The following is a 21,284-nucleotide window of genomic DNA, read 5'->3' as shown; positions in this document are numbered from 1 at the left end:
GGGCTCTCTAGGAAGAAAGTTGAGTTGTCTTTTCTGTCATCTTTCCTTAGATTTCTTGTTTTAAGTCTAAAGTACAGTAATATGAGGCACTTTAAATGTTGTGAGCCTCCTAGAGTATTACAAGAAGAGTTATCCACTAGACATTTAACAACAAAAACAAATCAGTAGGGAATAATAAAACGGTGGTGACATTTCAGTTATCTAGAAAGCAAATTAATTGTTCCTCACATTAATATTTAATTTTGAATATGAAATCAATGTTTACAGTAGTAATAATATCCGAGGCAACAAATAATAGACTTAGAAATTTAAACATTTTTATCAACCTTACCAATGAATTGTTTTGATCACAAAATATGTTGATTTCCAGGAAACAAGAATAAAACACAGATAAAAATCTAGGCTTGATCGTCTTCTACTGCTTTATTAGAACAAATTAAATAACCCAAGCTACTTTTTGTCACAGAGATAACTTCTTTATTCTTTTTTTTAAATTAGTTTCAAGTATACAGTACATTGGTTAGACATCTATATAGTTCGTAAAAACAATCCCCCCAATTGCTCCCTCCCTCCCCTGACCCTCCACCTAGCCAATGTATTCATTCTAATTGCATTCCATATGCTGTGCTCCCCATACCCATGTCCATCCACCAGCTACTAATTTGTACTTGTTTAACCCTTCACCCTATTCTCCCCACCCCCCAAACTCCCCTCTGTCCATCACCAAATTGTCCACAATATTTGTGAATCTGTTTTTGATTAGTTTGTTCTTTTTATTTCTTAGATTCCGCATGTAAATGAAATTTATATAGTGTTTATCTTTCTCTGTCTGATTTAAATACTTTCTAGGTCCATCAAAACAATGTTTTCCCATCCCCTTCCTTTTAGTCAATGTCTTTTAATCCGAAGTGAGTCTCTTATAGGCAGCATGTCGGGGTCTTGTTTTACTTTTCATTCATCCACTCTTAGTTGGAGCACTTAATTCTTTTCCACTTGAGGTACTTATTGATTGGAATGTAGTCATTACCATTCTTTATTCCTGTTTTTGATACATGTTTTTTCTTCTTAAAGAAGTCCCTCCAACATTTCCTTTATTACAGGCTTGGTGGTGATAAATTCCTTCAGTTTATTTTTGTCTGGGAAGCTCTTTATCCATCCTTCAACTCTAAATGATAGCTTTGCTGGATAAATTTTTCTTGGTTGTAGAACCTGGGTCTTCATCCTGTCGAATATTTTTTTTGCCAAGCCCTTCTGTCCTGCATAGTTTCTTTTGAGAAATCAGCTGCCAGTCATGGGTTTTCCCTTATAAGTAACTATCTGTTTTTCTCTTGCTGCTTTTAATATTCTTTCTTTGTATTTAACTTTTGGCCTTCTAATTTTGATGTGTCTCGGTGTGGGCCTCTTAGGATCCCTGACTTTTGGAATTCTCTGAGCTTCCTGGGGTTTTATGTCCATTTCCTTCACCAGGTAGGGGAAGTTTTCCATCATTATTTCTTCAAACAGCTGTTCAATATCTTGATTTTCTCCAGTTAGGCCAATAGGACAGATATTTGGACCCTTAATAGTGTCCCATTTACTCCTTAAATTATTTTTATAGTCTTGGCATCTTATCTCTTGCCATTCCGATTGAGTGTCCTGACTGGCTTTCTCATTCTCTAGATAGGGCATTTGATCTTTTTCTTTCTTCACTTTGTTTCTTTGTTTATTCCATTTAATATACTTCTCATCTCAGATAACATGTTCTTCATTTCAGAGTAGTTCTCTCTTATAATTTCCATTTCCGTTTTTATGTTTTTTTTAATTTAATCTCTTTGTTGAAGTTCTCACTGAATTTAACCAAAAGTTCATTGAGCATCTTTATAACCAATATTTTGAACTCTGCATCTGTTAGATCACTTGATTCCATTATATCTGGATCTCTGTTCTCTCACATGGTTTCTGTTTCTTTGTCTTCCCATTTTGGCTGCCTTTCCATGTCTGTTTTTATGTACTAAGCAAAGCTCCTAAGTCTCCTGGTCTCATTAGTGTGGATTTGTGTAGTAGGTGTCCAGTGGCACTGTCCTGAGAGGGGCTCAGCTACAGGCCAAATTTATGTCAAGCCTCTGTCCTTCCAGGGCCACCTGTTAAGATTCAGCAATTAATCCATAGATGCTGCGCTTATAGTTGCCTCAAAAGGTCACGCCAGAAACCAAGACCAGCTGGTCAGCACTTAGACTCGTTGAGGATATACCTGGATGTGGCTTGGGTGAGGCCGTGCATTGGGGGAGGCATGGTTTCAGAGAATCCTCTGGCCGGAGTGATGATGTCATGGCTATGGCTGCACTGTGTCTGCGCAGTGGGAGCGGGGAGGCCTCAACGGGACAATGGATACCGCCGGCACTTCTGTACCCAGCGTGTCTTGCCTCGTCCCTCATTCCGACGATATTTCCCTGTAAGTCCCTGGTACCCCTTGCACGCAGCCGAATTGGCACTGGTGCTCAGAGCGAGCAGGTCCGTCACCGCGAAAATCCGCTCGTGGACACGGCCCCTTTAAGAGGATTCTGACGCTGCCGCAGCCTCCATCTCAGCCGCTCTAGAACTGGCAGCCCCGCGTCCTCGCCCTGTCCTACCTTCTGTCGTTGCAGGGTGCTTTCTTGGATTTCTCCCTAGTTGTATGGCTTGTTAATCAAGATCCCAGGTGATTTTTCCTTGCTGCTGCTCCTTGTTTCCTTCACAATTTTGATTTGGTCGCCAGAGGGACAAACAGAACCTTTATCATCTACACCATTTTGGTTGTCCTCTCAGATAACTTCTTTATTCTTAATACTCCTTGAGATACTAGCAGTTTTGTTTCTTCTTATAGAGAGTTGAGGGAAGCGTGCTCACCTGAGTTGTTTATGTTTATGAACAGTTTCTCCTATAGAAGGATATGAATTATGCTCTTTTTTTTTTTTCAGGGTTAATAACTTTAGAGTCTAAAGGCCAATAAAATTGGTTTAGTAGGGGTGGCAATAAGAAGAAAGGAGTGAATTTGCTTTAAAAAAGAGGAAAGTGAAGGTGGGTATTATATTTATCATAATAGTTGTATTTATCATGCAGTGGCATTTCATGATGTAAAAAAATGTCAGTTTCTTGCTAAACTTGCCTAGGGCATTACTGTTTGATGTTCTGGAAAGCTTTGATAGTTTGGGATTTGTCAGATAAGATATTTACCTTCACCTTTGCTATATGCCAACAAAGTGTACTTTCTAAATAAGCAATGTCCTTATTAGCAGCTCTTAGAGTCTGGAAGTAGGTAGTTGAGTAGAGAAGAAATCAAAAACATATTTGTTACTCAATATGTGGTAGGTACTTTACTAGGCTTATTTAATCCTTTATTGCAGGAAATTCATGCATCACTTCTAATGAGAGACTTTCACATTTTGTCGATATGCCATGTAAATGGCCTAAAATTAGCAAACACCATGATGAGGAGACTAGTTGAGTGACTAATGGCCTCTACTCCATTAGTCATCTATCTGGTGCTAGTCTCTGGAAGTAAATTCTCTCATTTTACTAGTGATGTGTTCTTTAAAAAGATTTACGATGGTATGAAGACAAACATGAAGGCAAAATAATAAAAAATCACTTAAAATATTTAATTAAATTTAAATTATATAAGTAATATATAAAGACATTCTATAAAGACAAAAAAAAATTTTTAGCACCCCTACCCCCTTTCCCATTCTCATTCCTCTCTAAATAGTATCATTGTCAGTTAGGCTTCAGATAGGAAGAAAAGGAAAGCACAGCTATATAGTTTTACACAATGTAAATTGAGCAATAGGTTAAATTGGTACTTGAGAACCAAATAATCAGAAAGGAAGCACTAAGATAGTTATTTACAGGAGGCAGCTACCACCCATAGAGCTGAGGGAGCAGAAACTAGAAGCTTAGCCGGCAGGTTTTGTAGAGAAGGTACTCTGGGGCACTGGTGCTCGTATTAACAGGGAATGATGAGTCTGGTTTGGAAGAATGCTGAGAAAAAGCTGGACACTTGAACCAAGAGCTGTTGCTGGAATGAAGAACAGTTGTTCTGGGGATGCTGACAGGAACAGTAAGCAAACAGGGAACAGCAAGATTCCAACCCTTCCTGCCTTCTTGTTTCATTCTTCTGGTCCTATTTAGTGGAGCCTAACAAAAAATTTCAACTGGCAAAGGGTAAATGTAGTTAACACAGTCCCAACCCCAGTGTTACACAATTGTGTATAGAATAATGGTTTATAGCTTTGGGCAAAAAATAGCTTAATAACCACCATAATTGACCATATATTTTATCATCTGATCCCATGTTTAGAGTGAAGAGGCTTGTGGGAAATTTATGTTGGGACAGCAGGTGTAATTCAGAACTATCCAGGGCAAACTAGGAGTTATGGTTACCTGATCTCTGGGAATAGTAACCATTGTTATTTTAGAGAAGATTATTTCAACCTGTTTTCTTTGTGCTTAAAAGAAAATATAGAAATAATTTTTTTGCATGAATATTGTATTCGTTCTGCAGCCAAGTTTTATAAAGGAAATGTCTTTGAAAATTTAGTAGCAGTAAGTGCTGCTGTATTCCAGGCACACATAGGTGTTTACATACATTATATATTTTAATCTTAATACCCTGGAATAGATACTGTTGGATTGTCTTTATTTTACACTTGAGAAATTCAACACTTAGAGGGCTTTAGTAACTTGTTCAAGGTAACAAAAATTGGAATTTGATCCTAAGCTTTCTGACTCAAAGCCCACTCATAACCACTAGATTTTACTGTCTCCTTACAAGGAATTTTATAAGCTATTTCAAGGTGTAAAGGATCAGACCTCTAAAACTACAAAACCAATTCAGAAGTTGAGCAGCACGGCATTTATTAAATACTTAATCTGGCATGGCATTCATTGTATTGTTTTATTCCATGTGAGTTAGTGTTTGGTGCCAGACCTCTGCAAGGTAATAATCTTAGATAGTCTTTATTTTTATAGTCATGGAGGCAACACATTGAAAAGGATGTTTGGGAAAGAAATATGTTAATTACAAATACAATATTAAGCAAATCTTGAGAAAGTATATATTGAGTAGTGTAAAGAATTCTTAAATTCTGAATAGGAAATGGAAGGAATCGGGTTTAGGAGTATGGTTGGCAGAAGGATTTGTGGGAGGATATTTGAGGCATCAAGCAGAAGAGAAAGTTTTATGGACCTGGATCTACTACTCTAAAGCAATGCTCTTGTAGTTGTCAGTGGAGGTGCATTGGTTAGAGAGGAGTCATTTTAATAGTAAATGATGAATTGTTCAGGATTTGGGTTGCAAGCAGGAATTTTTGGAATGAAATATGTCAGTCATCTGGCTTATAGTTTAGTTGGGTCTTGGAGATCTTGGTTAAGTAGTCTAGGCTCACCCATTTGATTGAAATAGGTGATTTGTCTACATTTCCTGATTCTGAGTTAAGTCATCTGTCATCCTACATACAGTTAAAGCATTCATTGGAAAATTGGAAACTTCACCCCAAAATGCTACGGAAGATTGCCAAGTTATGTCTAAAAGTTGTGAAACCAAATCTCTAGTTTATCTGAGATAATATATTTACATTAGAATTACCTCTGTGTGCTCTAAATATTAAGTGTAATTATTAATATTATCTATTTGTTTACAAAAATCCAAATTACCCTTTCCTTTAGAACTCTAAGTCTGTGTCATGTGCTATTCTGAGAATATGTAAAATTTTTTCATTATATAATTTCAGGAAGATTATATATTTTATAGAATCAATCAATTTTATCACATAATAAAAGAAATCAGGGATACTTAATAGAATCGTGGGAGTCTGACATTTCTAATTTTAATGTGCTTGTAACATTTGTCCAGCATACCACTGTGTTTCTTGAAAAGAGCAATCATTTTCACTCTATGGCATTATCATAGATTGTCTATCCCCAAGGTTTTCCAAAAGGTTCCTGAAAATCTGACAGCTAGGAAATGTGTACTGTTGTAGAACATAAATTCTGGCAATTTATTGATTCAAGTCTACTCTTGATGGATGGCTCTTTAGAGTAAAAATCACTCCACATATATCAGCTAAATGCTAAATGATAAAAATATTTCTAAATCATATTCCTTACCATTGAGGACCTTCTTAAATTTAACAGCAGGTTAAAGATACGGGGTTGGCTTACTGAAGAGCAATCTTTCATTAGAAAATAAATACTTTGCTTGTTTAAAACTTCATGTATTTAAAGTCTCTGCCAAGCAGGAAGACTTTAATCATACTTTAAGCAAGATCTTTGTTTTCTTTTGTCTTTTTATATCAAGATAAAATGTTCAATTAAATCTGAGCTAGCTGGTCAAAACTGAATTTCCAGCAGACTTTTTCTATACCTGTTTTGCTGGGAGATAATTGTAACTAATGTAAGTCCTAAGGGGATGGCGATAAAAACAAAACTCCCTCAAAGGAAAAAAAATGGCAGCAAGATTTGGATTCTAACAATTTTCTTTATGAAAGAAAACTCTGTTAAAGTCTAGTTGGTTGGTTTCATGGCTATAGCAAAGATTAAAAGAAAAAAAACTGGGAAAGATTTTTTAAAACTTAGAACATTTAATATCTTTTCTAATTACTCCATTTGATTTTGGGAAAAATTAATCAGGTTACACTTGTAAAATATTTTGTGAATTGCAAAATTATATTAAAATAAAAATTATTACAATTGGGCCTTCATGTAGTTGGAATTATTGGTCTATAGGCCCAAGTAACCTACAGTTCTACAATCCTGGAAATTCTGGGATTTTCAAGGCCTCAAGCGACTCTTGAGTGTGTACCCAGACCTGGGTAGCTATGATATTGTTTGGGGGTAAATTTGAAACTTACATTAGTTTCTTCTTTAGAGTATTTATAAGGAGGTAAGCAATCCAAGTGTTTAGTCCATTTGGAGGAAATATATTCTTAGAGAACTTGAGGTATCTCGAAGCAGAGAATTTATATATCATACACTGTTATATTTGGTCAAAATAATACTGTTAACTACATCCATTTGGTCATTAACAATTTATATTTTTACATAAGTTATTATGCTCAAAAATTTTTTCAAAGAAATTAAAACTAATCTTGATTCCTAGCAGTTATCAGAGTCTTCACTTCCAAAGTGTTAATTCATTGGAAAGAGAAAAGGCTGATCTTTTTTAGAGTTCTTAGTTTCTATGTTATTTATAATTTATATCTCACCTTTTTCAAAAGAAGAATTGATAGCAAATTTCTCCAGCACAAACACAGTAAGATTACTAAATTAAAAACAATAGATCACAAACCAGATGCGAGGAAGAGACAAATCAGAGTCAACTTCAGTTATTTGGGGTTAATTTGAACTGTGGCTAAGACAAAGCTAAGACCTGGGACAAGGCTTCTCTCCCCATCACAAATTGCTGCCTTTTAACCACTTTTGCTCTCCCTTTCTTCTTGTCTTCCTGGGATTAGAGAATTGCTCTATCAACTGAGAAGCATCTCTGGTTGAGGTTGGGGTAAGAACCTGCAGCAGCCCTCATTCTCTAGCACCCTCACCCCAACTCCCAGCACTATAGGGGAGAGAAAGTACTAGACTCCTGCTGTGCATTAGTGTTGTTAGTCTACAGACTAAACCTGTTGCTACATAATCAAGAAACTTGTTTCATGAATCTAGGCTGAGGTAAAAGATGAGTGAGGGTGAGAGGTAAAAGTTTGATTTAGAATATTGACTTAACAGTGTCAATATAGATGTTTCTGAAGTACAAATTAATTCACATACTCATTATTTGCCAATGATATATCCTATATACTACTTTCTAAAAATCTAGAAACACGAAATTAAAGGAAATTAGGATTGCTATAATATATGGCCCAGTATCTTAAAACATGGTTCAGGATTCTGAAAAGTTAATTATTAAGGAACACACTAATCATATCAATAGCAACTCAGGGGTTCCTAGGCCTCAAGAAAGCTGGAGATTTAGGGTTAGTGTGGAAGAAGCTGGCAGGAGTTATAGGGAACTGAGGGAGACACCGATGGAAAAGGACTGCTGAATAGTTAGTGACTGTGCTTTCAAGTGACTTATAGCCTTACACAATCTGATCTAGTATATTCTGGGATCTCCAGGACCCCTAAGTTGCGGGGAACACGTAAAGACAGACAGTATTATCTAAATGTCAGGTTTCCCCCTGGAACTGACACTGCTTGACCTCAGTTTTCAAAAGGGCACAGAATGAAATATGATTGAGTTCCATACTTGTTAAGGTGATTGTGGGTAGGCATCCACTGATGGAATTGAATGGGAACACCTGGTTCTAGTTTCATTTCAAGATCTTCTGTTTCATTCATGCATGGAAGAAGTCGACACACTCATTTCTTCTATTATATATCACTTGTTAAGGGATCATCCCATGTAATCTAAAATGAAAGCCTATTTCTTGGTACTTCAATTTGGTAATATTCTTATGAGTTTTCAATGAACAGTGATTGTGCTTTCATGTCTAAGGACCCATTTGTCTTGTGCTCATTAGGGTATAGACCAATAAGAAGAATCATTAGCTAGATTCTTGTAATCTATGAATCTCATTTTTCAAAGCCTATGATACATGTTCAATTTTTTAATCTATTAAGTAAATCTCTATGTTTTGAGGATGTTCTTTGTAGGGGGGAGAGGTTTTGATTCTTATAATTATGAATGCAGAACAAATTTACATGTAGAGCAGATGACAGCCAATCCACAGAGCTTCTAACCTTCCTTATTCAGATAATTCTCTTAAACCTTTCCCTATGCATTTCTTCAAGGAAGAATATACTTGATCTAACAGTTCAAAATTAGAGTAGTGATTTAGAACGAGGAAAATAGTACAAATATATTTTCAGCCTCCACCAGGGGGACCTATTGTTGCAACTAAAAAAATGAATCTGAGGAAGAACATACATTTCACATGAGGTATATATTAGCTTTTACTTTTTAAAGTATATACACATTTGAAAAATGCCTTTGTATTCCACATAATGATTTTCACATGTTATAATTTTATTTTTACATTACAAAAATTAAAATATAAAAATAGAGAAATAAGATACGAGGTTCTCTTGATTTGTTAACCTTTATAGCAGAATGATAGATGAAAACAGAAATTCAGTATTTGAGAATAATTTTTATTTAAAATATTTATAGGATGATCTACAGAGCAGAAAAAAATCTTTTGCAAAACACACATTTCAAAATTTTGCCAGTTCAAAATATTTTAATCCCTACTCCACTGGACTTTGTAATTTAAAGGCTTACAGTTTTTATGAAATATTTTTATTCATACTATAATATTTATAATTATAAAATGGGTAAGTTGTGTAATCACACAATTGGTAAATCTGTCTTTTTGCTTCATGTCTAGTTCTGAAGACATTCTGTTTTGTGCTTTCAGATTATACGTACTTTCTTGGCATCAGGTTCTAGCCTATTCCTACTCATATCTTAATATATCTTAATTTTGTTTTATGGTTTAATAATTCTATTTCTATATTCTAGGTGTTTTTATCTGACTTGTATCACTAACTTCCTGATTTTATTTTGATCGGAAGTAATTCACGTTAAAGATTCTCAGTGGTGAACAGTGCTGACAAATTATGTGTGGCAAATGTTACTTGCCTCAGATATTACTTACAGATCAAGAAATTGAGGCTGAAAATGATTATATTACTTGACTAATGTACTCTGCCTTCTGATTCTAAACCCAATATTTTCTCCACATACCACAGTTGATTGTAACATACCCCAGATATGGACTAACCATTGTTCCAAGCGTATTTTCTCAAAATAGACTAGTGAACTCATAATTTAAGTTAATGTGCCTTTTGACCAGACATGTTCTTCTATTGTCTTTAATAAATACCAACACATGATATTTTAGGTGTAGCAAGAGATTTTTTTTTTTAGCTAGCTTAGTAATACACTTGGCTCAAAAATGTTGTGATGATGCCTTTGAATTTCTGCTTACACACACACACACACACACACACACACACATTACTTTTCTCCCAAAAGAAAAGTTTTAACTCTGCATTATGAAGAATGGAATGTAATTCAAACAAAATGAAATGACAGTGTGTCTTAGACATATGAAAAGTTTTATTTGTACTAATGGAAATGCTAAGTTAAAGTACATTGAAGTACTTTTCACCTATTTGGTTATTTTTGTTATACACTCTGTCAAATGCTAGGAAATAAATAAAGCAGACATCCTACCATTGGGAGTAATAATTGGTACAACCACCATAGAAGACAATTGATAATATCTGTCAACATGGGTTTATTATAGTAAAAAATGGAAAAGTCCTTTGGTAGGAGGTTGATTAAATGGAATACTATATAGCTGTTAAAAAAATGATACTGCTCTATACTGATAGGCAAAGAGTTTTAAGTGATATTAAATGACAACTATATGTGCAGAACTGTCTTAAGCTATGTTTCATGTAAAAAGGAAGAATAATACATATTCATATTTATTTTTACGTATATAAAGAAACTCTTGAAAGATACACAAAACTCTAATAAAAATGATTACCTGCTTTAGATTGTAAGCAAAAGAGGCAACTGGGTAGCTAAGAGATGGGTAGAAGAAACAGTTATTTTCCTTAGAATCATGAGACTATTCTACATATTTTAAAAATGTATATGTGAGAAAAAGAAAGAGAATATCTAAGTCAAAGATTAAGAAGCTGCATATACTTTTGCTTCTTAAAATGAAGTTAAAGGAATATTTTTTTTAAAGGCATACACCCACAGGACAGAGAGAATGCGAGAGGAAGAAAGCAAATTTTTGGAAGCTGGAAAGCAGATGAATGAATGGTACTGACTCAGCAGACCTAGAAAGCTAAATTGTTTGCTGACAGTGGAAAAGCTGAGATGCTTTTATACTATAGAATATCCAAAAGGTTCAGGAATTGGCTTCTCCAGGTAGCTCTGGAAATAAGATTAAAGGTGGGGCTAAAAATAGGAAGATTGGTTGAAAGCTTCTATAAGAAGCAGTTAAATCCCCAAATGCACAGCCAGGCAAATTCCCTTTTCTAGTCTTCAGGTTTAGTCTCTGGAGGAGGAGGAGGGAAAACACACACACACACACACACACATACCACAAAAATCTCTGCATTGAGATGTACCAAGAATAAGTGGAGAGGAGATAGTAACTTGCTGAAAGCAAAGTAATTACATATTTATATAATACCAAGACCCCCTCCTTCATCTCTTTTTTCCCACTTGGTGCCAAGAATGTTGACAATCCAGTTTAGGCAGAAGGTGCTTCATTATAAAATCTCACCAGTTAAGAGAAAAGACATCTGGGGAACCCAATGACATGACCAGCCAGAACACCTTACAGTAAAGCTTATGGTTGACAAGTGTTGGTATGAACTTAGAACTTTCAAACAACTTTTTAGTACGTCACTCTTAAATATGAAAAACAAAGATCACTAAGTATCAGAGGAAGGCTTTTTAACATGGAAGATAAAGAAGGTAGTGGTTGCTCTGTTGCACTGCTCAGATTTGCCTTTCAAGGGCTGAGACATTCTTCCAGCTGCTGTTAATATTGACTACTGAGGACTACAGCTGAATGGCTGAAAGGTGTCACTTTGCCCAGGATTACATTCCCTTTATAGAGGTCAACATCCAGTCTGGTCGAGATGTGGGATGTGAGTTGGGGGCACAAAGATGGTGTAGTTCCCTTGCCTTAATTGGGAACAAAAATGGGGAACAATTCTAAAGGGCCATCCCAGCTCCAGAGCTCCCTTTGGGATCGGCTGTTGCAACTACTTTACGGTTCAGCTTCCCAGACAGCCCAGTGCTGCCTCCCTCACTCCCTTAAAGGTATTATTCCTGAAGCTACTACCCAATTAACCACTTGACCCTAAGTCTTAGTCTCAGGAAACCCTACCTACAACAGAATCCATAACAATATGAAAAAAGTGGGAAGAAAAAGATTAATAACCTAAGTTAAATATTACATTCATGATACAAAAGCAAGACATCCTAGAAGAAACATTGAAAGATCATAAAAGAGCCTCTAGAAATTAAAAAAAGTATATATGATGGCAGAAATAAAAAACTCAATACATAAGCTGGAGGATAAATTTGCGGAGATCTCAGAAAGTAGAACAAAAAGAAAAGGTGCTTTGAAAGTCTAAATGTCTGACATCCGAATAAAAGAAATTTCAGAAAGAGAACAGAGAAAAAGTGTCATGGGAGAGAATAACGGGAAAGCAATCATCAGTAAAATAGTTTAATAGTTTAATATTTCTCAGTACTTAAGGATATGAGTTCCCAGGTTGAGTGGCCCAATTATGAATATAGCAAAATTTCAGAATACTGAGGGCTGGGGGCGGAGCTGGGAAAAGAAGATTCTGTAAGCTTTCAGAGAAAATAGATGTCACATACAAAGTATTGGGAATCAGTATGACTTCTTAACAACACACTGGAATCTTGAAGACTAGAGATCAATAGGTTTGAAATAGTGAAGAAAAATGACTTCCAAGCTAATACTCTATACCCAGCTAAACTATTATTTGTGAGCTAGAATAAAGACATTTGCAGACTTATAATATCTCAAAAAAGTTGCCTCCCCATTTGTCTCTTCTGGAGCTCCTGGAAAATATAATCCCCTAAAAGGAGGGAGTATAATGAAAAACTTAGAGGTGTGGTGTCCATGAAAAAAGAATCTAACAAAAAAGCAAAGCAAAAGCTCTGTGATATGGGTTAAGGGCAATACTGAGATGTTGACTCTGCTGTAGGCTTAGAGAATGACCAGTACAGATTGGAGCAGATCCGAAGGCTCTGGCAGAAATTATTCAAGAAGATGAAATCACTAGAACACCTAATGTGAATAAAAATTGAGAAGAGATTTAACAATTTTCAAAGTTTGGGGGTAAATTGGTGATAACTACACAAAAAACTAAGCAAAAGTAAAAAGACTTCTTAACTCCAGGGAAATGAAAATTTATGTAAGAAAGAAAAAATAATAATGTTCTTTATTGCTTGGTTGTAAAAAACATACATGGTCAGAAAAGGTAAGTGTTGAATGTTGATCTAACTAAAATTTGTGAAATAAAATTGGGAAGATGGATGTGTGTGTGTGCATGTGTGTGTGTGTGTGTTCGCTGGGCTTAGAAAGAGAACTAAATGCTCATCTTCCATAGAGAGAAGTAGCAATATAAGAATGGAGCATACTTTAGTATTAAGAACATGAACTTTGGGTTCAGACTGCCTACATTTGAATCTGTTACTTTCCAGCAGTATGACCTTGGGCAAGTTATTTGACTTCTTGTACATCAGTAAAAAAATGGGAGTAATAATAATACACATCACACAGCTCTAGAGGCTGTGATGAAAATATTTATGTGCGGTTAGAACACCACCACACTGCTATATAGTAACTGCTATATAAATATTTTCTATTTATATTATCTGTTATAGACTGAATTGTGTCTTCCATCAAATTCATATGTTCAAGTCCTAGCCCCCAGTACCTTAGAATGTGACTGTGTTTGCAGATAGGGCCTTTAAAGAGGTAATTAAGTTAAAATGAGGGCTATAGGGTGGGCCCCAATCTAATCTGACTGGTATCCTTATAAGAAGAGATTAGGACATACAGAGACACAAAGGATGCAAGAACACAAATAAAAGACCATGCCAGGACATAGTATGTCCTTCTTACAGATGGTATACAGAGAAGGTGATGTCTTCAAGACAAGGAAAGATGCCTCAGGAGAAACCAAACTTGAGACACTTTGTCTTGAACTTCTAGCCTCTACAGCAGTGGGAAAATAATTTATGTTATTTAAGCCTCCCAGTCTGTGGTATTTTGTTAGGGCAGCCCTATCAAACTAATATAGTATCATCTTATTGAAAGCTTTGAAAATGAATACCAAAAAAGTCAATTTAAACAGCTGAGAGTGGTTGCCTCTGGGAAGCTAGATATGATGGTAGGGAAGAGAGACTGCTTTTTTTTTTAAATGAAAACTTTGTAGAGTTCATTGATTTCTTAAACTATGTATATTTATAACTGACAAAAGCACAAACAAAAAAAATGGAGTCTGATAAATCAGTTATCTCTTGTCTTTTTTTCATCTGAATGATTAAGAATTCTCTGGAGATCCGTGTGTTTTCCTTTGGCCTCTGTTTTTTCTTTCTGTGGCCCCTCTGACAATTTTACCCCAGGGACGAATGATCGGTTAGTGTGCTTTTGGTTGAAAGTAATAGAAAGACAACCAAAAGTGTTTAACCATAAGGAAATATTTTTCTCACATAAAGATTCGGTCTAGGTAGGGTGGATAGATCTATGGCTCAATGACATTATTAAGAAACAGGGTTTTTTTAATCTTTATTCTGTGCTGCTATTCTTAGCATGCTGGCTACTTTCCTCATAGGTGCAAGATAACTGACTGCAGCAGTTTCAGGAATCATGTCCTCGTTAACAATATCCGAAGACTGCATGGGAGAAGAGGGCATCCATATAAATCTTTCTCTTTAAGAAACTTTGCCAGAAGCCCCCTGCATGTTTCTCCTAACATCTCAATGACCATAATTTCTTCACGTGTTTTCCCTAAAGTAGCCAGAGTAATGGAATTACCAGGGTTGGCTTAATCCAAATAATATTCTGACCCATACTCAGGATTCTGTTAGCAAGGAATAAGGGAAGAGAATGGCAAATGCCATGGAATAGAGAAGAAGAAATTAACATTTTAGTGACAGTTATGTGAGATAGGAAGAGAAAGTAAAAAAATTCTTCCATTGGGAAGAGGAGAGAGAGAAAGGGAGCAAAAGGTCAGAGATATAGGTCCTGGCACCCTACCTTCAGGTTTAAAGTTGGTAAGGGTATTGTAGGCAGAAGTTAAAGGTGATAAAAACACCCAGTTTCCTAGTGAAGGCACGCTTAGTCCTGGCTTCTCAAGATGTAGCTTAGGAAATTAACTGCATATCTTTTAGAGAAGTCCTGAAATCGGAATGAAGCTACAGTCAGTATATCACTATGTAAGAGACTAGAGGCTGAAGAATGGGGCTAGATGAAGGATCTGATATCCTGTGTGAGTTCCATATAATCTGAAGTTCCCTCAGAAAGTGGATTTTATGACCGGAAACTGTGGTTGAGGCCAGGGACTTTTTGGGAGGCATCCAAAAGAACTGACAAAACCTGCTGTGCTATAGGGGCACTTTTTGTAAGTGAGGATATGAAAGCTTCACTCTGCCTCTACTCTCTCCAGAGGGTGAAAGGGAAGGAAGGCGAAAGGAGAAAGGAAGGTGAAAAATAGTCCTGACAGGGACTTTGAGCTTTGTATATACTGAATATTCATAGCTTAAAATACAAATAAACTGAATTATATTTAGTAGGCAAATTTCTCTCATCTACAGGAATGGGGCTTTAGAATAAAAAGATCAATTATAGAGAAAAATTATTAATACTAATTTTACTCACCTCAATGTATGTGAATTTTGGCTTTGCTATATTTTACATATTTCAGGATTATCTTCCTTTTTTCACCTTTCGAGGGACTAATGTGGGAATGTGGAAAAGGAAAGGAAAAATGTGAAGATGGAGATGGTTAGGATCTCCAGGAGAAATGGGTAATGCTAGATTTACATGGTTTTAGAGAACATCGATTAGGATTATGTAAAAATGATGCAAAATTACTTAACTAACCACTTTACTCTAAAATGTTATTTTGGTTAATAAAATATTTTTAGTATAAGTAAACCAAATGTAATTTAACTGGGTTTTTTTAAAAGCACACGTTAAAATGTTTTTTATTATGTAAAGATAACCATAATTCAGTACAGAAACAAGCAACCAGGTTACGTATATTTATTTTGTTTGCATTATGTTTTCTCTTTACTACATATGTTTAACCAGGTGGAAAACAACAGAAAATTTCCATTTTTGAAAACAAATATAGCCTGGTCAGGAATCGAATTTACATTCTACTTGCATTATAATAAACAAGAATGTTTACGGTTGAATTTAGCACCCAGTTAAAACTCAACACATGTATAACAATAAGAAAATTTGTTGGCCAAAATGTTGTAATAGCTACTAAAAATACATGAATACATTTTAATATCCAGACAGGAAATAACAGACATACAGTGTGTATTTGAGCACATGTATCATTTGAACAGGTGCCAGAGTTATGTAGCTAAAGATTAAAGTGTGATTTAGAGATATATTTCACTCTGTATGCAAGGACATTGCCTCAATTAGCATTAATAGTATTTACATGCATGCAGTTAGAGGAGAGAACTGAAATTTGTTGAAAAGCAAAGGAGGAATGATTTTTAACTTTGCCTGTAATTCTAGGAGCGTAGGACTGTATTGTTAAAAGCTCTGTGAAAAGTCTTAATTTAGGAACTGAGATATAGAAGCTGTACATCAAACTACAGTGTTACATGTGTACTTTGTATCGTTAGAGAAAAGTGAGTCAGGCAAGCTAAAGGATTTGTCAAAGGCTGTTCTGGGATCATGGTACTGTGTAGAAATGGGAAGCCATAATAAATCGTGGATGTGGATTAATTTGAGGAATATGAACAATTTTTAATCTGGGACAAAATGTATTTGATGCTATTGTGGCCATTAGTGGGTTCACACACACACAGACACACACCAGTTGCTTATATTACCAGTGTTCACCTAAAAGCATCTATTTCCTACCTAGATTTTAGGAAAATAAAAGTATTTTCAGAGGATTAAGTGTATTTCTTTTTCTTATTGCAAGATTATCAAATGAATTGTTGAATCCTAAAGTCAAGGGAAATTTGGGGGTGAATTAGAGGGAAAAGTAAATTTGTTTCCTTCCCCCATCTACTACTTCTCAGGAAATGGCTCTCATTAAATATACCTATTCCTTTAGTGAGTATCAGGAAGAAATAAATTAGCTAAATAATAAATTAGACCAAGATGGCGACAGGTGATAGATTTAACTTTCTGTGGGAATAATTATATTTGAAAGTGCAGTTTATTTTGGAAAGCCCTTGGGCAATATATTCATTCATTCATTTGACACTTTCTTAGTGAATGTCTACTATGTGCCAGTCACTTTTCTGACTCTGCTGACCCAGAGGCGAATAAGATAAAGTTCCTGATCTCATAGATTTTATAAGTGAGCAATATGGATTACATACTTTAAAAATGTCTATACTTTTTGATTTAGTTATTATATTTTTATTAATCTAATTTGATAAATATTTAGAGATTGGCACAAAAGTTGTGCATACAAATTCCTATTGCATCATTATCGAATGCCTAGATACTTTTGCATATGTTTTTAAATTTTCTATGATAAGAAATGGATGTCTCTGGCTAGTGAATAAGAGTACTTTTAATTGTCCTGATGTTTTCCTGCCCTTTCTGAAGTTTCTGAGCATACACTGCTTTTTTAAAATAAAAAATGCTTTTAAGGTCATTTTAATCTAAAGATGCAAAACTGATGGACTATAGGGTAGAAGATATTTGTAAAAAGCAAGGCCTCACTATTTCTCTTGCTTACCAAATCATCTTCCCTTGATTCTGAAAGGTTGCTAGTACCTATCCCAGAACGCCTTAGTGTATTCTACATCATAAGACACTAGCTCAGAAGTGTTTGAGGTACTGAGATGAGTAGAAATGTGTGGGCCAGCCTTAAGTGAGAAGAAACTGTGGAGGAAGCCTGAGTGTCTTTCTACTTCCTACCAAGAAATGTGATTTGTCAGGTGCTCAAATGCAAAATATGTCATAATATATTCACAAGTATTTCGTTCTGCTTTTAGGCATATGGAAGGATTGAATTCTCACCCCTTCTGAATTTAGATGGACTGTATTACAGGTTTTGGCTAATGAAATATGAGCAGAAGTGAAAGCGTATCAACATCAAGAGGTGAGAGTGGTAAGAGCCTGTGTTCAGTCTATGATGGTCCCTTGCTGTGATGATCATGAAGCTATGTATTAAGATAGAGGTTCCACTGCTTGAGTTTCTTAGTGACTTAGTGACAGGATTGAATTCTCTGTGATTGTTCTTTAATATTTATCAAGGAGAGGATTAAACTGGTCATATTAAGTTACTATATTCTGGAGGTTGTTTATTATCACATCATAGTCCTGTTTCATTGAACCAATAGAAAAAGTAAACGAAAATTATGTTTAGATATCTTAACATGATTTCTATCCACAGATCACTCATTGGATAGTTGAGATGGTCTTTCAAATGCATAGTTTGATTTTTTTTTTTTTAACTCAAATTGTTATTGTACACTATTGAGTCAGGAACAGTTAAAATCTCAGACATCCAATAGTTTATACTTACTATGTCCACCCTTTCTAAGGCAAGGAGTGTCTGTAGGTTTCAACTTTAGCTTTTTCCATGGGTCACGTCAGTTATAGGAAGTTCACGAGATGATGGAAGTTATTCCAGCAGGTCTGTGAAATAAAGAATATGTATAAATTGGTCTTTGTCCCTTTCCCTCCCTCATATTACAGAGCTAAAATAGTTATAAATAGGGGTGCTAGGAGAATCTTTTGTTATAACATTTATCTTTAACCCCAGTTTTCTAAGACCTTCATAATTTCTTAAGTGATAGGAGTGTCTGACACTGAGCTCCTAAATCCTGTGGAATTTCCTGGGTGACAGGAATGTCTTTTATTCTAATGAAGTGACTTTAGGTGGGCTTCTGGATAGGGGCTGGTCACCAGAAAGACGAAGATATGATTAGAAGATTGAAACTTTCAATCCCACTCTCCATTCTCTGGAGACAGGACTGGGGCTGGAAACAGAATTTATATTCCATCATGCCAATGTGATAAAGCCTCATAAAAATTTCCATAGCACAGGCAGGGTTCAGGCAGCTTCTCCATTAGCTAACACATCACTACCTGGAAGGTGGTGCATTGCAACTCCAGATATTCCCCTATGTATCCCTTCATCTGTATGCTTTATCATATCCTTTATTATATGATAAACTGGTAGACATAAGTGAGTGTTTCTCTGAGTTCTTTGAGCTGTTCTATCAAATGAATTGTAGGAGCGGGGAAGGTTGTGGGAACTCCTATTTGTAGCCAACTTGGACAAAGTTGTGGATGACCTGAGGACCTACTACTTATAATTGGCATCTAAAGTTCAGGGTAGTATTATAGGACTGAGCCCTTAACATGTGGGGTCTGCACTAACTCTGATTAGTATCAGAATTGAATTGAATTGCAGGACATTGAGCTGGTGTCACAGAAAATGGCTCGATGTGAGAAAAAACTTACACATCTGGTGTCAGAAGTGTTGTGAGTGTGGAAGGGTATGAGAGTAAAGGAGAAACACACAAAATCAAGTTTTTTTCTTACAAAGGGTCTATTATCTATAATCAAATATTCTGATAGAGGGGCAGAGAGCATTTGGGAATGTAGCATGGTTTATTCATCATCATTCTATTTATGGACTTTTTTGTAGACTGTTTCTAACATTTTTCAATTATAAACAATGTTGCAATGAATAACCTTGTGCATATGTGTTTTTCTATTGTAAATATATCTTCAGAGTAAATTTGTAGAAGTGGAATAGCTAGGTTAAAAGGTAAATGCATATGTAGTTTTGTTGTTACATGCAGTCGAGCTGGCTCTGACTCTGACGACTCTATGAATGAGTGATGTCCAAAATATCCTGTCTTCAACAGCCCTCCTTAGCTCCTGTAGACTCAAGCATGTGGCTTCTTTTATGGAGTCAATCCATCTCATATTTGGTCTTCTTCTTTTCCTGTTGCCTTCTATTTTTCTCAGCATTATTGTCTTTTCCAAAGAACCCTGCTTTCTCTTGATGTGCCCAAAGTAGGACAGCTTTAGTTTTGTCATTTTTGCCTCCAGCAATGTTTCAAGCTTAATTTGCTCTACGACCTACTTGTTCAGCATATCTGACAGTTCAGGGTATCTTTAGAGCTCTCCTCCAACACCAAAAAAAAAGTTTTTTCTTATCAGCCTTCTTCACCATCCAACTTTAACACCTATACATAGTAGTTTGATTAGGTATTGTCAAGTTACCCTCTGAAATGGTTGTACCAGTCGTGTATGAAAGTGCCTGCCTTCTCCACAGTCTCACTAACAGAACGTGTTCTTATACTTTAAAATTTTTATTAATATGGATTGTGCAATTTTTAATTTAATTCTTTTAGAGTTTATTGTTGATCTGAAACTAACACTTTGAGAATTTCTCTTTATTTTTTAGCATCCATTAGATGATTTCCTGAGATCCTGTCAAGTTTTGTGATATTTTGGTTACAATCATAAAATTTTATCTATTCATTTACTCACTACCAATTAAAAAAAAAATCTCAAGTGACTTTTATTTCCCAGAAAATATGCTAAGACTGAGTACTTGTCCTCGAGTTGCTTACTGATGGAGAGGATGAGGTAAGCAAATGAATGGACAATTACAATACAATGTAATAAGTATCTTACTATTGGGGATAGGGTGGGATGATGGAAATAAGTACAAAGTATTAATGGAGCACTAAAAGGGGAACGTTTCCTTCATATGTGCAAGGGGCTTCCTGAAGGAAGTGATTCCTTAACTGAGTGGATCTTTAACATGAGTAGGAATTAACCAGTGGACAGGAGAAGGAAGGGAAGTTGGTGAGCTTTCCAGACAGACCCAGCTCTGCATGGACAAGACCTTCCAGTGTGGAAGAGAGGGCCAAATATAGTCTAGGACTGCAAGCAGTTTAATGTGATTGGCATATAGAATTCATGTATGCACTTGTTTATGTGGTGAAGTGAGAGGAGCAGAGAGAAGTACCATTCAAGAAGCACGTTGAGAAGTTCAGACTTCATTCACATGACAAAGGAGGTTTACTAAAAAGTTTTAAGCAGAATAGAGATATGATCAGGATTTTTATTATGGGAATGACAATGGAGTGTTTTCAAAGAATCTGAGGTTTATTCTCGGTGTTAAACTGTGTTGTTTACACAGAGATATGTTAAGTGTTGTAAAAGAAAGGAGTTATTATCCTATTCCCTAGGCCAAGAATTGACAGTGATTTTAGAAGGTAGTAATTTCTTTAAGAAAAGAATGGACCAATCTGAATGTAGTCAGCACTGAAACAAGGTAAAGAGAAGTGGTATCTGAGAGGAAGCCTTTGCTGTGGTGGCTTAGAGTGAGTCCTTTCCTCAGAAAAATTGCTGCTCTTGATGTCTGGGCTTTTCCAGTAGAATTTGAATAACACTAGTAACTATGCGTGTTGAGATCTGAAACCATCTATACCCATAACAACTTATGGTTTACATTAACAT

At 35.7% G+C, this 21,284-nt stretch overlaps 1 long non-coding RNA gene across 1 annotated transcript in view; it reads left to right on the top strand.

Annotated features, from left to right (window-relative positions):
• The first annotated feature begins 2,677 nt into the window (after positions 1-2,677).
• LOC120612518 (uncharacterized) overlaps positions 2,678-21,284 on the top strand; it is a 534,137-nt gene continuing 515,530 nt past the window's right edge. Inside the window, exons 1-2 of the long non-coding RNA XR_005655466.1 lie at positions 2,678-3,036; positions 17,789-17,895. This is a non-coding gene — a long non-coding RNA (uncharacterized LOC120612518). The remainder of the gene's footprint in view (positions 3,037-17,788; positions 17,896-21,284) is intronic.

This window comes from Pteropus medius, unplaced genomic scaffold (genome assembly GCF_902729225.1).
Source record: "Pteropus medius unplaced genomic scaffold, Ma_sr-lr_union100, whole genome shotgun sequence".
Taxonomy (NCBI): domain Eukaryota; kingdom Metazoa; phylum Chordata; class Mammalia; order Chiroptera; family Pteropodidae; genus Pteropus; species Pteropus medius.
The sequence above is the reverse complement of the archived record's forward strand: the minus strand, read 5'-3'. Positions and strand labels throughout refer to the sequence as shown.